At 36.5% G+C, this 15,916-nt stretch overlaps 1 protein-coding gene across 6 annotated transcripts in view; it reads right to left on the bottom strand.

Annotated features, from left to right (window-relative positions):
* The window catches only part of LOC136034982 (uncharacterized), a 132,036-nt gene that overhangs the window by 57,476 nt on the left and 58,644 nt on the right, over window positions 1–15,916 (bottom strand). The window lies entirely within an intron of this gene.

The raw sequence follows: 15,916 nt of genomic DNA on the forward strand, positions 1-15,916 counted from the left end.
CACAGAGGTCGTCATGGAGCAAGATAGTTGGCAAATGATTGGTAAATGATCGTCGTCGATTTTAGAGTCTTCCACATGAACTATTGATGAAAGTAGAGTTGAATCTGACACAATTACATGATCAAGGTTGGAAGTAAGACCACCACGATTGTGAATATAAGTAAATAGAAGATCTTTATCAGCAAGATGGAATCCTCCAGGTAGTGAATCGAGAAAGATTTCAGATCGGTCGGAATTAGATAATAAGTCAGTTTTCATGTCACCGGCGAGAACCCATTTGGTATTTTGTTTTGAAAGGTCGCTAAGTAGTGTTCGTAGGCGATTACATGCTTGTGAAAAACTAGACAATGACTGCACAGTCTTTTTATTACAGGGGAAATAAATGTTTATAAATGCGGTATCACCACATTTTATCGCTAAGATGTTAGCGTCCCTTTGCAATAATATCGGCTGAGTCTTGTGTCTGAAATAGATGGCCAGACCTCCTGATGGTCTTCCACGGTTTTTTTTGGGCGGCTCTCAAGAAGGTATAATGGGTCCGAGAACGCTTTAGGCTATCAACATTCACTTTAGAGAGAAGGTGCTCCTGTAGAAACACAATATCATTTTCAAGTAGCTCACTTATCAGTAGATCCTTGTCTTTTGTACCATTAATATTAAGGGAAACAAAGCTAAATGGAGTTTGAGCATTCATTTATTAGCGTTGTTGAGAGCCGATCGGAGAACTTTGCATTTCAGGCTAAAACTTACGTGTTCCATAGTGCAATTTGCACATTTTGGTGAGGCTTGGCAAGGGTTTTCCTTGGAATTCACATGAGGGCCAGAACATCTGGAACACTTGGGATGTGCTGGTGAGCTGGGACAAGCTCCAATCAAGTGATCAGTACTTTGACAGCGAAAGCATCGACGCGGAATGGAATGAAAGGGCTTAGCGCGAAAAATTTCATATCCAATACGGATTCCCGACTCCAGAACCGCATTCAGAGCGGTTTTGTCGACGAACTCGAGGCGAAAAGTACCAGAGTCGCCGATTTGACTAGCACTAATAAGTCCTTCCACTGAGGCCTCCAAATCAGCTCTTGAATAATTATGGGGTATATCCCGGACCACAGCTAAAGGCTTTTTATCAATCACTCTGGCTCCAACGTTAGGGATGGAGCTAGTGACAGCTTCAGCAAGCGAGTCGGCTGAGCGCTTATCGCGTACCATCACAACCCAGCTTTTGCTATGTGGCTTAGATTTTAGACTTATGATTCCGTCGTGACCATCCAACGTTTCGAGCTTCTTCATGCGAAGGATAGGGTCACTGAGCTCCGGGGGTGGGTTTCTTACAACGACAGCGTAGGATGGGTTTTTCGTATTTTGAGTAGGGGCTACAAGCTTAGACTGTCCCTCTGTAACCTTGGACGCAATATCACGCAGCTGTTCAAGGCAAGAATTCACCTTGGCACTGAGGGTACTGAAGGCATCGACAGGGATCATTGGCACTTCGCTGGGACATTTGATAACAAAGTCCGGAAGCTTTATGTTCTGGGAATCGCACTTTACAAGCGAAGAAATAATGTCCGAAGCACAGTTTAATGCAGCATTGGCTCCTACGCTCTTCGATGGGACTTCATTCGGAAAAAGATTTAAAAAAAGCAATTCACGGGTCTCACCAAGAGAAGAAGACTCGAAGAAATCGGCCAAGTACTCTTTTATCGTATCGGGCGAAACTCCTTTTGCAAGATTTTTCTGTACAAAGCACAGAATAGGATTGTAGAAAAGTTCATTTTCGCACCAATTGCCAATTCCCATTTTCTCTAGATTGAAGGTTCACTTGCGAGAGAAGTAAGGGAAGCGTTGGAGGCTGCCTACCTTGTCCCCGCAATTTAAGGGACAAGCCCGGTGGGTTCCACGGCTCTTGCAAACAGCTCTCCCCCACCCTTCTGCTTACTTTTCTCCTCTCACTTTTATCGTAACGCAATCGTCTATAATATCGGAAATTATAATTATTTTTGCAACTGCTTAATCCTGACCTATATCATATATAGTTCATGAAAAAATCGATAAGAGAAATCACTGTTCCCAAGGGAATTTTCACTCAAGTCTGAAAATAATCCGCTTATTTATAATTCTTTAGACACTGAATTAATTATTATGAAAAAATTGGCTATATCAAGGAGGCACACTCGTGCCTCTATAAAGAGGCGACACACGACAATGTTAAGCATTTCGTAGCCCGAGCTCCAACTAAGAAACCTGCAAAATTTCATCCCCCTACAACTTTTTCTTCATGGGGAAAATCTGGCCGAAAGTTTCGACCTGTCAACCCAAGCCCCCCTTTAACGTTGTCCGATCGGGCTGAAATTCACAAGTTAAGGTCCCCTAGGGCCCAGGAGCTTATCCGCGAAATTTCAGCTTGATCCGATAACTCCTTCCCTGTTTTCCAGAAACCACGCATAGCCACTTAAAATTCATTTACTTTTTTTTCCTAGACGCCTACAGGTCACATCCGACATCGGATCTGGGTGTACGAAGACTCATTCGATGCGAAATTCTCCGAGTAAGTGCCGATGAAAGTTTCGTAGGAAAATCTTAACCCCCCGAAAGTTTCGACCCTCCACCCCCCCCCCCCCCCACCCCTTTTAACGTTGTCCGATCGGGCTGAAATTCACAAGTTAAGGTCCCCTACGGCCCAGGAGCTTATCCGCGAAATTTCAGCTCGATCCGATAACTCCTTCCCTGTTTTCCAGAAACCACCCGTTAGCTATTTAATTAACGGATTTCTCTCCATAAGAGCCCATGTTAATTTGAAATTTTTAAAAGCTATTGAGAAGTTATATTTACACACATGCAAGTTATTAGCTCAGTTGGTAGAGCGCGAGACTTTTAATCCTCGGGTTAAGGGTTCAAGTCCCTTACGGGAGGTTTTTTTTCACAACATCAAAAAAATTTTGATAACACCTGGACAGCTTATCATTTGAGAGATGACAGAATATTAGCTTCTTATGAGCAAAAGAAACATTTCGGTCATTCTATCTATTTTTTTTTCTATTTTATACAATGATTTAAAAGCGGGGGGGGGGTTCCTCTCCTAATTCCTGTACGAGGAGTACAGGAATTATTAAATTACATCCACCATGGATTGTAGAAAAACGTACAGAATTAATATGAAAATAAATTAAACCTGTACAAAAGAGTCTTTAAAAGCGGGGGGTTTGCCTCTCCTAATAGTCTTCTTATAGTCCTAATAGTCTAATAGTCCCATGTTAATTTTTGAAATTCTTAAAAGTTACGAATATCAACATTCAAGTACATCAAAATAATCAGCTCGGCACGGCGAGAATGACTGCAAGCATGATAAAAATCCAGCTCCATTCCAGATGTCCGAAATAAGTGTGATATAAATGTGCTTTAAGTTTATATTTTATAGCCTTTAAGTGCTCATTGCCAATTTTTAGGCGAATTTTCAAATGTTTTGAAGAAGTTTAAGTTTTTCTCGATTTAATGAAACGTGGATATTTACTTATTTTATATAAATAGTTGCTAAATAAGATAAATAATATATAATTTACTATAATTACCTAAAGATGTTTCCTATATGAGAAGGCATTTTTAGAATAAATTCTTTATTATAGGCTTTTGGACGTAGCGATCAAAATAAAAGTGTATACTTTTGTTAACACCTGGACTGCTTATCATTTGAGAGATAACAGAATATTAGCTTCTTATGAGCAAAAGAAACATTTCGGTCATTCTATCTATTTTTTTTTCTATTTTATACAATGATTTAAAAGTGGGGGAGTTGGGGGGCGGCAGCCACCCAACTTCCTCTCCTAATTCCTCTACGAGGAGTACAGGAATTATTAAATTACATCCACCATGGATTGTAGAAAAAGATAGAAATAATATGAAAAAAACTTCGTTTTCTTAAAGAGTTAAAGAGGCTGCGTCCCAAAGTCGAACCTTAAAACGTACAGGAATTAGAAGAGGCAGTTGGGGGGCTGCCGCCCCCCAAACCCCCAGCTTTTAAAGACTCTTTTGTACAGGTTTTTTGTTTTTTTGCTAACCCCCCGCTCTTGGCTTCAGAAAGGCCCTCTTTTAATTAACAAAAAATTGAAATGAATGAATAATGGAATAACTTCGAAAAATGTTAAACACAAGAGGACAGGAGAACCATTGCGCCGAAACTAGTAATTAGTAACAATGAAGTCCCCCCACAAAAAAAAACTGTACAAAAGAGTCTTTAAAAGCTGGGGGTTTGGGGGGCGGCAGCCCCCCAACTGCCTCTTCTAATTCCTGTACGTTTTAAGGTTCGACTTTGGGACGCAGCCTCTTTAACTCTTTAAGAAAACGAAGTTTTTTTCATATTATGTCAGGTAGAGACGATAATCCTGTACCAAATATTAGTGATAGGTTCATCACTAGCTGCTATCATAAATTTAATACAGACACTTTTGACTACCATAAACTCAGGCAGTTAATAAATTCCGAGTCTTTTAGTTGTTAGCTGAGTACCAAAAAATTAATACAAGCACCTTTGACTAAAACAAACTCAGTTAGCAGGTAAATTTCGAGTATTTCAGTTACCGACAGCTATGTTAGAATGAGTTAACTGCTTTCAAGTTAGGTTCGTTAAGGTGCACTTAGTGTGGCCCACTATGCTAAGTGAGCCTAAACGACCTATTTCTAACCTAACAGTCGGTAGCTAAAACGGTCGGAATTTACCAGTTAGCTAAGCTTGTTGTAGTCAAAATTACTTTTATTAATTTTTTGGTACTCAGGCAGTAAAACACTCGGAATGTATCAACTAGCTGAGTTTATTGCAATAAAAAGTGATTGAATTAAATTTTTGAGTCAGTTAGCAACTAAGACACTCTGAATGTCAAATGTGCTTTTGTTAAATTTTTTGATATGTATTCAGTAACTATAACATTCAGGATTTACAAACTAGCTGAATTTGTTGTAGTCAAAAGTATTTTTATTAATGTTTTAGTTCTCAGCCAAAAACTAAAACACACGGAATTTATCAACTACTTGAGTTTATTGTTGTCAAAAGTGCTTTCATTAAATTTTTGACACTAAGTCACCAACTAAGACAATCGGAATTTACCTAATAGCTGAGCATGCAGTATGCAAAAGTGCTTTTATTTAATTTTTTAAGAAGTCACCGATTAAAGACTCGGGATTTAGTAATCATCTGAGTTTTTGTATGCAAAAGTTCATTTATTTAAGTTTTTGATGTGCAGTCACACATTAAAAGACTCAAAATTTACCAAATAACTGTGTTTGTTGTAGCCAAGTACTTTTATCAATTTTTTTGGTATTCAGCCATTAAGTAAAACAGTCGATTATCAACTACCAGGGTTTATTGTAGTCAAGTGTTTTTATTCAATTTTTGATACTCATTCAGCAAAAAGATACCTGAAATATAAATAATAGATGAGTTTGTTATATGTAAAGAGCTTTTAATTATTTTTTATACTCAGTCACCGATTAAAAAACTCGGAATTAATCAAGTAGATGAATTTGTTGTAGTCAATAGTGCTTTTGTTAATTTTTGGTACTCAGCCGGCGACTAAAACACCTGGATTTTATCAACTACCTGAGTTTATTGTACTCAAAAGTGCTTTTATTAAATTTTTTATGCTCAGTCAACAGCCAAGACACTCGGAATTTGCTCATTGTACTCGAAAGTGCTTTTATTAATTTTTTATACTCAGTCAGCAAGTAAAAAACTCGGGGTTTACCTACTAGTTGAGTTTGCTGTATGCTAAAGTGCTTTTATTTAATTTTTTGATAGTCACCAATCAATAGACTCAGAATTAAACAAGTACCTGAGATTGTTGTTTTCAAAAGTGCATTTATTTAATTTTTGGTACTCAGTCACCAATTAAAAGACTCGGAATTCACCAAGTGACTGATTTTACTGTAGTCAGAAGTGCTTTAAAAAAAGTTTTAGTACTAAACCAGCAAGTAAAACACTCGGTAACTGTTGGTAACTAAAACAATATGAATTTACAAAATAGCTGAGTTTACTTGTGTCAAAATTGCGTTTATTAATTTTTTTTATACTCAGCCCGCAACTAAAACACTCGGAATTCATCAAAGACCTAAGTTTATTGTAGTCAAAAGTGTTTTAGTCAAATTTTTGATACTCAATCAGCAGCTAAGAGACTTGCAATTTACCTACTAGCTGAGTTTGCTGTATGTACTTAATTTTTATACCCTTACTACTAAAATTTCTATACCCTTACGTAATTTTTTATAATTTTAATTATTAAAAGAGTCGTAATTGACCAATTAGCTGAGTATGTTATACTCGAAAGTACTTTTATCAATTTTTTTAGACTCAGTCAGCAACTGAGACACTCAAAATTTGCCTACTAGCTGAGTTTGCTGTATGCTAAAGCACTTTCGTTTAATTTTTTAATAGTGACCAATGAATAGATTCGAAATTTACCAAGTAGCTGAGTTTTTTGTACGAAAAAGTGCATTTATTTAATTTTTCGGTACTCAGTCACAAAATAAAGATTCGGAAATTACCAAGTAACTAAGTTTTTTGCATTAAAAAGTGCTTTTATTAATTTTTTATTCTCAGCCAGCAACAAAAACACTCGGGATTTACCAACTACCTGAGTTTATTGTACTCAAAATAGCTTTTATTAAATTTTTGATACTCAGTCATCACCTAAGACACTTGGAATTTACCTACTAACTTTATTTGTTGTACGCAAAAGTGCTTTTAATAAGTTTTTTTATCCTCAGTCACCAATTAAAAGACTTTTAATAACTTGGTCAATTAAAAGAATTGACCAAGCAACTGAGTTTGTTGAACTCAAAAGTACTTTTATTAAATTTTCGATACTCAGTCATCAACTAAGACAATCGAAATTTACCTACTAGCTGAGTTAGTTGTATACAAGAGTACATTATTTAATTTTTGATACTCAGTCACCAATTAAAAGACTCGGAATTTACCAGGTTGCTGAGTTAGTTGTGATCCAAAGTGCTAATATAAAAAAAGAATTATAAGCAGTCGGTAACTAAAACACTCGGAATTTACTAGCTAGCCGAGCTTGTTGTAGTCAAAAGTGCTTTTTTTTTGGTACTCGGCCAGCAAGTAAAACACTCGGAGTTTATCAAATACCTAAGTTTATAGTTGACAAAAGTGCTTTACTCAGTCACTAATTAAAAGACTCGGAACTGACGAAGTAGCTGAGTTTTCTGTACACTAAAGTGTTTTCATTAATTTTTTTTACTAAGTCTGCAACTAAGACACTCGGAATTTAACTTCTAGCTGAGTTCCTTGTGTGCAAAAGTACTTCTATTTAAGTTTGATACTCAGTCAGCAACTATGACACTCGGAATGTATCAACTTCTATTTAATGGCTTCTCAAGGTACGTTCCCTGATTCAAGGTTCTTTCTAGCATGTAACATACATTTCCTTAAAATAGGCCAGTTGCAAGACAAATCTTAGATTTAAGTCTACTATTTTTACCAATTTAACAAACTATTGTCCGATGGCCCTCTTCCAAAAATATTCACTTGACAGAATCACTTAAAAATAACCTCTTAAATTTACGTAAACATTATTTCAAATTGTCTATGTCAACCTCATCATCAGCATGCCATGTCCAATTCTAATATGAACACGTTACAATGTCATTTTGATTGAAATAAAAAAAAAATTCTAAGTTAAAAAGAAGGTAAAAAAAATGTCACTATCAGCATTATTTTTTAAGTAAAAATCAAAACTAAAATATCTATATCATCTTCATTTTAAGTTTCAAAAACACCACAATTGAATTTTTTGTTACAAACATAATGAATGTAATTTTATAAAATTAAAAAAAAAAGAATGAAAAAATTCCTAGATCCAGAAGTCTAATAAAAAATTCCGAACACCAAAAAATAAGAAGAACAATAGGGAATTCTTTTCGCAAGACAGTGTAAAATTAATTAGAATGAATATTTCGGTCCTAAGTCCAAGGGCCGGCCTCAGCATGACATAAGTATATAAGAAGAGGAAGAAGAATATAAGAAGAAAATGTGGAGGAGGGGTATTCGGGCCCTAGAGGGAGACAACAGCCCTGAAGGAAACCTGGAGACCCAAACTCAGGCGCAAGCCCCGTAAATGAAAACCGGTGTGCTCAGGATCACCACATTACAAAAAGGATACCTGGCCGGTTGTAGCCATTACTATTTTTGGAGACCGCGAAAAGTTTCATTGACCATCAAAATAATATATCTGTCAAGCAAGCATCACAAATCACTATAGTATGCATATTCTTGGAATGATGCTAAAAAGGCACCCAGAAGAAAATCACTGATAGAATTTACCATTAAATCCAAGTCCGATTGAGATATCGATTGCACAATTAGCTTGTTACGATATAGTGATGCTTAAAATTAGTTGGCTAGTGTCCCAGAAACAATATATTTATTGCCTAGAATGTATTTCTAAGAACGCAGTATCATCAACGACTGGTTAGGTCAGCCGACTAACGTGTCGTTCTTTTACCATAGAAAATCATTAGTTCTCCTGTTTAATTCCTACGCTGGACACAAATTTCATAAGATCAATGGAAAACAATGCTTGAAAGCTAAAATATGTGCCGTTAGAAAAGAAAACATGTCACCATCTATAACTGTAGTTACAAATAACGCAATCTATGACTTTGGTTATGTACATGGAAGCATTAGGGAAATCCCCACTCTGAGTGATCTTTAAAAAATGTATCCGTGCCGGGATTTGAACGGGGGGCTGTGGCAGGTCCCATTGAACCAATACTATTCTGGTCGTAATATTTGACTTTGGAAAGGTTCTACCAGAAACAAGAATAGAGGTAATAGCCAAATGCTTGTGTGTCAAAAATTATGCTTTAATTCTATGAATTTTTTGCGACTTTTCTATGCAATTATAAAAAACCTTAAAAAACAGTTTTTCAAAGAAAAGTAAAAACTCATATTAAACTTTAGACCAGCCGAAATGAAGTCCTATGATAACTCAAACTCAGAACTAATAAAAATTACTATTAAATATAAAAATTATATAAAAAATTTAAATAAAATGATCATGTCAAAGATGAAGATAACAGTCACTGATATAAATGAATAGAAAAATCTTAGAACTAATACAAATTAAATTGAATGGTCAATTTGAACTTCAAACGCATAAACATTACTACAATAAGGAATTTGGCTTTCCCTAGTCGTAAGCACCCTAGGGGCTTCCCCTAGCCATCTTCCTCTATTCGTAAAAATTCTAAAGCTTATTTCGTCATTTAGGTTTCATTGCAGACAGTGTGCTTTACGTTTTCGAAATATGACGGAATCGTCCACAATAAATTTTTCCAAGGGAAACTTTAAGCGAGAATGGAATTAGCTGGGGGGAGGGGGTGAATTTCACGCGAGGAGAGCTTTCCGTGGGAGGAAGGAATTTTCCATAGAGGGGGAGCCAGATTTTCCGCCATTATTTAAAAAACGATCAGAAATTACATAAACAAGTGTTTAAATACTTGTTTATACAAGTTTTAAAATAAACAAGTTTTAAAATAAAGAAGTTTTTTAACTGAAAGTAACGAGTTATATCAGAACTTAAAACAAACAGAAATTATAACATATATAAGGGGGAATTGTTCCTTCCTCAATACATAAGTCTTAATGCAATTAAATAAAAAAAAAAAGTTTTTTAAATGGATGTAAGGAGCAACATTAAAACTTAAAACGAACAGAAATTACTCCGTATATGAAAGGGGATTTTCCTCCTCAATGTCTCGCTCTTTACGCTAAAGTTTGACTCTTTCTCTTAACTCTAGTTTTAATACAGTAAGAAACCTCAGCGTAAAGAGCGGGGCATCGAGGAGGAGAATCCCCTTTCATATACGGAGTAATTTCTGTTCGTTTTAAGTTTTAATGTTGCTCCTTACTTCCATTTAAAAAAACTTGTTTTTTTTATTTAATTTCTGGACGTTTTTGAATTAATCATGTTTTGATCTTGGCTCTCCGCACATAAATAATTAAAACGAAATTTGTATATTAATTAATTACAATTAATCGGAAAATTTTTAGAAAAAAGGAGCGAGGGAGGAGGCCTAGTTGCCCTCCAAGTTTTTGATTGCTTAAAACGGCAGCAAGAACTTTTAATTTTTTACAAACCTTTTCATTGGTAAAAAATATACGTAACTTACGAATTAAATTACGTAACGAACTTCTATATTCGTATGTTTTTATTGCGTATATGAGGGGGGTTCCACCCTCGTCGATACCTCGCTCTTTAAACTAAAGCTTAGATTTTGTCCCAATTCCTTAAGAATGACCTCTGAATCACAAAGGCCGTAGAATAAATAGTTGAAATCACTAAAAATACTTTAGCGTAAAGAGTGAGGTATAACGAGGAGGTAAACCCCTCATATACGTAATATTTTTTTTCGTTTTAAGTTTTAATGCTGCTCCTTACTTTCAGTAGAAAAAAACTTTTCATATTTATTTTTTCATTGTTTTTTCAAATGATTCTCTTCCCCCATGAGAAGTTTCTCCATGGAAATATCCTCCCAAGTACCCATCCCCTCAACTATCCCCCTAAACCAAAAAAATCCCCCCTGAAAACGTCTGTACACTTCCCAGTAACCATTACTATATGTAAACACAGGTCAAAGTTTGTAACTTGCAGCCCCTCCCAAGGGGACTGCGGGGTAGTAAGTCGTCCCTAAAGACATAGTTATTAGGTTTTTCGACTATGGTGAATAAAATGGCTATCTCAGAATTTTGGTCCGGTGACTTTTGGGAAAAAATGAGCGTGGGAGGGAGCCTTGGTGCCCTCCAATTTTTTGGTCACTTAAAAAGGGCACTAGAACTTTATATTTCCGTTAGGATGAGCCCTCTCGCGACATTCTAGGGCCACTCTGTCGATACGATCACCCCTGGGAAAAAAAACAAAACAAAACAAACAAACAAACAAAAAACAAATAAACACGCATCCGTAATCTGTCTCCTGGCAAAAAATGGGAAACTCCACATTTTTGCAGATAGAAGCTTGAAACTTCTACAATAAAGTTCTCTGATACGCTGAATCAGATGGTGTAATTTTTGTTAAGATTGTATGACTTTTAAGGGGTGTTTCCCCTATTTTCTGAAATGAGGCAAATTTTCTCAGGCTCGTAACTTTTGATGAGTATAAATGATATTGATGAAACTTATATATTTAAAATCAGCATCGAAATTCGATTCTTTTGATGTAACTATTGGTATCAAAATTCCATTTTTTAGAGTTTCGGTTACTATTGAGCCGGGTCGCTCCTTACTACAGTTCGTTACCACGAACTATTTGAAATTTAAATTTTTGGTCCCAATTCTTTAAGAACGATTCCTCCAACAAAAGGACAGGTTAATTAAAATAATAAGAAGCTTTTTTAAAATACTAAAACAAACTTTAGCGTAAAGAGAGAGATAATGACGAGGGGGTAACCAACCTAAAATATATAATAATTTCTACTGTGTTGCGAGAGCAAAACTTTGGTTTTGTCCCGATTTTTTTTTCCTTTGCCGCCGATCTCAACTTATTCCTGGAAACTGGCAAAGGTCTAACCTGTGCGGTTTTTACGGAAAGTGTGGACCTCAGGCCGGATTGATGAATATGACATTACATTTTTTAAAGCTCTGCAGAACTCTTGCCTGAGGCCAAAAAGGATGGTTTTTGCTTGTCCACGAGCCAGAGCCTATGGTGTGCGAAGTGAAGTGGAGTTATATAGCCTATGTCAGAGAGAAATATCTGAAGTTGTGCAGCCAAGCTTTCGTTTCATCAAACCATGTTTCTGCTTTCTAGTGGAAAGCTCCGTTCTAGCAGGCAAGCAGGCAGGCACCACTTTCAAATTGAAGATGGACTAAAATCTATGAGTGTTAAATATATGCGGCAGTTACCCGGCGCCAGAGCCAATATATCTTCTTTGAGTGATAAATAGAAAAATTTACAGAAGCAAAAATGTGGCATTTTCCCACGGGTCCGAAAGTGCTGCCATCTATTGCTTCTACCCATTTCTGTTCGTGATTTCAGCTGAGTTTATCATTCAGTTTTTCGGACTTGGGATTGCGGTAGAAAAATGGTATCAGATGTGCCTAATAAACTTTAAAAGTTCTCTCATTGCTAAAGCTTATCCTTTGCTCCTTTCTAAGTTGTGACGTTAGAAAGTTGACCTACGGCAAAAAAAAAATCAACTTTTGAACTAAGACAGATAGAATTTTTTTTCGACAGCAATCGGTAGCTCTTGATGAACTGATCAAAGTATATGACATCCATTTTTTGGTACAAAAATTCCTTCATGAGGTATACCAGTTTGAAAGTTTCAAGGGGTTGACAACTTCAGTAGTAAGGTACACACTGAAACGAAATCTAGGCCGATACAAATTGTGAGACATATAGAGGACTTGTATGCAACCGTCGGCTGTTAGGTAATAATCATTTTCGGCAATGAGGGGTTAGCAACTTTCGCTAGTTGGTGTCTCTATTATTTGTTTCCAGTGTATTTGATGGTAAAGCCAATTTGGTTCCAGTGGTAAGACATGTAGGGGACTTGTAAGTAATAATCTGCTGTTAGGCTACAGTCAACTTCAGCGATGAGGGGTTTGCAACTATGCTAGTTGGTGTACCCATTTATTTGTTTCCGGTGAAGTAGCAGTAGCTGTAGAATTAATTGTAGTAGCCAAAGCTGTAGTGGGAATAGTAATAATAGAATTAGTAAAAATAGTGACAATAGCAGTAGTATGAGTGGAAGCAGTAGTACTAGGATGCAAATATTTTCTTTTGATTAGTTCAACATCCATCACAACAAGCCCTGTTAGTTTCAACTTTGCACACCAAACTGTTACTATGATATTACTGTTGCACCCTTAGGACAAACTGCAAACAGAGGGCGTGTTCTCATCTAGTTGTGTTGCGAGAGCAACACTTTGGTTTTGTCGTGGTTTTTTTTTTGTTCCTAGCACCCCGATTTCAGCTTATTCCTAGAAAGTGGTAAGGGTCTAACCTCTGCGGTTTTTACGGAAAGTGTGGACCTTAGGCCGGATTGATGAATATGACTTTACATTTTGGAAAGCTTCGTAGAACTCTTGCCTGACGCCAAAAAGGATGGATTTTGCTTGTCCTTGAGCCAGAGCCTATAGTGTGTGAAGTGAAGAGGAGTTGTATAGCCTATGTCAGAGAGGACTATCTGAAGTTATGCAGCCAAGCTTTCGTTTCATCAAACCATGTTTCTGCTTTCGAGTGGAAAGCTCCGTTCTAGCAGGCAAGCAGGCAGGCACCAGTTTCAAATTGAAGATGGACTAAAATCTATAGGTGTTAAATATATGCACAGTTACCCTGCCCCACAGCCAATATATCTTCTTTGAGTGATAGATAGAAAAATTTAGAGAAGCAAAAAAGCGGCATTTTCCCACGGGTCTGAAACTGCTGCCATCTATTGTTTCTACCCATTTCTGTTCGTGATTTCAGCTGAGTTTATCATTCGGTTTTTCGCACTTGGGATTGCGGTAGAGAAATGGTATCAGATGTGCCTCTTAAACTTTAAAAGTTCTCTCATTGCTAAAGAAATTAGAGTTTATCCTTTGCTCCTTTCTAAGTGATGACGTTAGTAAGTTGGCCTACGGCAAAAAAGTCAACTTTTGAACTAAGACAGATAGATTTTTTTTTTGACGGCAGTCGATAGCTTTTGATGAGCTGATCAAAGTATATGTCATCCATTTTGTTGTACAAAAATTCCTTCATGAGATATACCAGTTTGAAAGTTTAAAGGGGTTGACAACTTCAGTAGTAAGGTACACACTGAAACCAAAAATAGGCCGATACCAATTGTGAGACATATAGGGGAGTTGTAAGCAACAGTCGGCTATTAGCTCATAATCATCCTCGGCAATGAGGGGTTCGCAACTCTTACTAGTTGGTGTACCTATTTTTTGTTTCCGTTGTATTTGATGGTAAGACCAATTTGGTTCCAGTGGTAAGACATGTAGGGGACTTGTAAGTAATAATCGGCTGTAAGGCTACAATCATCTTTATCAATGAGGAGTTTGCAACTTTTGCGAGTTGGTGTACCTAGTATGTATTTTAGCATCCTTACAGATTAACAGCTTCAGCGTTTAGTCGCAGCGAGGAAACAAAACCAAAGTGTTGCTCTCGCAACACTTTACTCGGCGAAGCCGAGCAAAGGTTGCCGCAGCACCTCACGTTGCCCATGCAACGTAGATCTAGTTCATCTTCCTCCCTCAAAATTTCTTGAAAATTTCACCTCCATGCCCTTAGGCATAGCTGTAATAGTAGTTACAGTAGTAGTATTGATATTATTAGTAATAGTATTAAATAGCGGTAGTGCTACTAGCAGCAGTAGTATTAACGTTTTACCTTTTGGTCCGTTGAGCATCCCTCTCAAAAAGTCCTGGAAGTTTCAAATTAACACAATTAGCCATTGCTATTATATAGCTGATATTTTCTTTTGATAACCTGTTTGTTCATATAGTTCTTGAAATTTTCATCTCAATGCTCTTAGCCCAACAATTACTTGCAATTGTAGTAGTAGTAGTATTAGCAGTAGTTTGCACATATTGCCTTTTGGTGAGATGATCTTCCCCTTTAACAATTCTCTGAAAGTTGCAATTTAATACCCAAATAATATCTTGAGGTACGCTATTTGGATAATTTGCATGCATATAGCGTCTTTTGATTAAGCTCAAATTTTCCCTTAATACTGTAAATGGAGTAGTATGGTATTAGTAGTGATGGTAGCTGTAGTAGCATTGAAAGCATGAAAATATTACCTTTTTGATCATCCCCCTTATCATTTCCTGAATTTTCCAAATTAATTTTATCAGTTACTTCTGTGTTGTAATCTTTTGACAATCCGTATACACATAACGTCTTTTGATTTAGTTCAACACTTCCCTCAACTTTGTCTGAAAGGCTTACCTGAATACCCTTTGTCTTCTTGGAAAGTAAAGTTCAAACATGCATACCTTTCTCAATAGCATATACTATGTGTAAACAATGAACGCATTGCCTAACTTACAGCTTTTGTCCTGGGGACTGTGGGGAGGTTGACATCCCCAATACTGGACCTTTCAACAAAGCTGAACAAAATAGCTGTCTTAAAAATTTTGATCGGATATGTTTTGGAAAATTAGAATCTGGGGGGGGGCTGAAGTCCATCCATTCACTTTTGACTCTTAAAAAGGGCACTAAAACTTCCGACTCCTAATCAAATGAGCTCCAATCGATCCAAAGCTTATACCACTACTCGTTCCATAAAAATCTTATATGCCCTGGGCATAACTTGCAACCGTTGCCCATGGACTCAGATATTTTTATATGATTTTCGGACTCTTGGTAACAAAATGGCTATCTGACAATTTTAATTGAGTGTGTTTTGGAAAAAGAGGATGTCAGGGAGGAGGACTAGTTGCTCTCCATCATTTGACTTATATAAGGGAGCTATAAAATTCAAAAATGACGGTTTTACATAATAGTCAACGAATGCATCCCAGTCCCTTTTAAGCGTATTGGTTAAAGCTTTTTGATGTTTTTATTCTGTTTTTGACCCCTAAATTGGAATCTATCCTTCCTGGGCTTATGATAATAATTTTTTGGAAATTAGTATTTTAGCAGTCCTGCAGCACAAAGTTAGATATTCAAGTTTACTAGAACATTTCAAGAATATTGAAATATTTAGCAGTAACTAATTAGGTGTAGTTTGAAATATAAAACATTTGATTACTCACACGTTTTAAGTTTTTCTCAAATAAGCTCAAATTAAGCTCAAATTCAAATTAAATAAGATCAATTTGTTCTTGATTGTTGTTAGTCAATATTTATGCATGAATCAGCTGAAATAAAACTCTCATAAAACTTTCTCGGGAATTTATTTAATCCAGGAGTTCCCTTCCCCA

The sequence above is a fragment of the Artemia franciscana genome, chromosome 13 (genome assembly GCF_032884065.1).
Source record: "Artemia franciscana chromosome 13, ASM3288406v1, whole genome shotgun sequence".
Taxonomy (NCBI): domain Eukaryota; kingdom Metazoa; phylum Arthropoda; class Branchiopoda; order Anostraca; family Artemiidae; genus Artemia; species Artemia franciscana.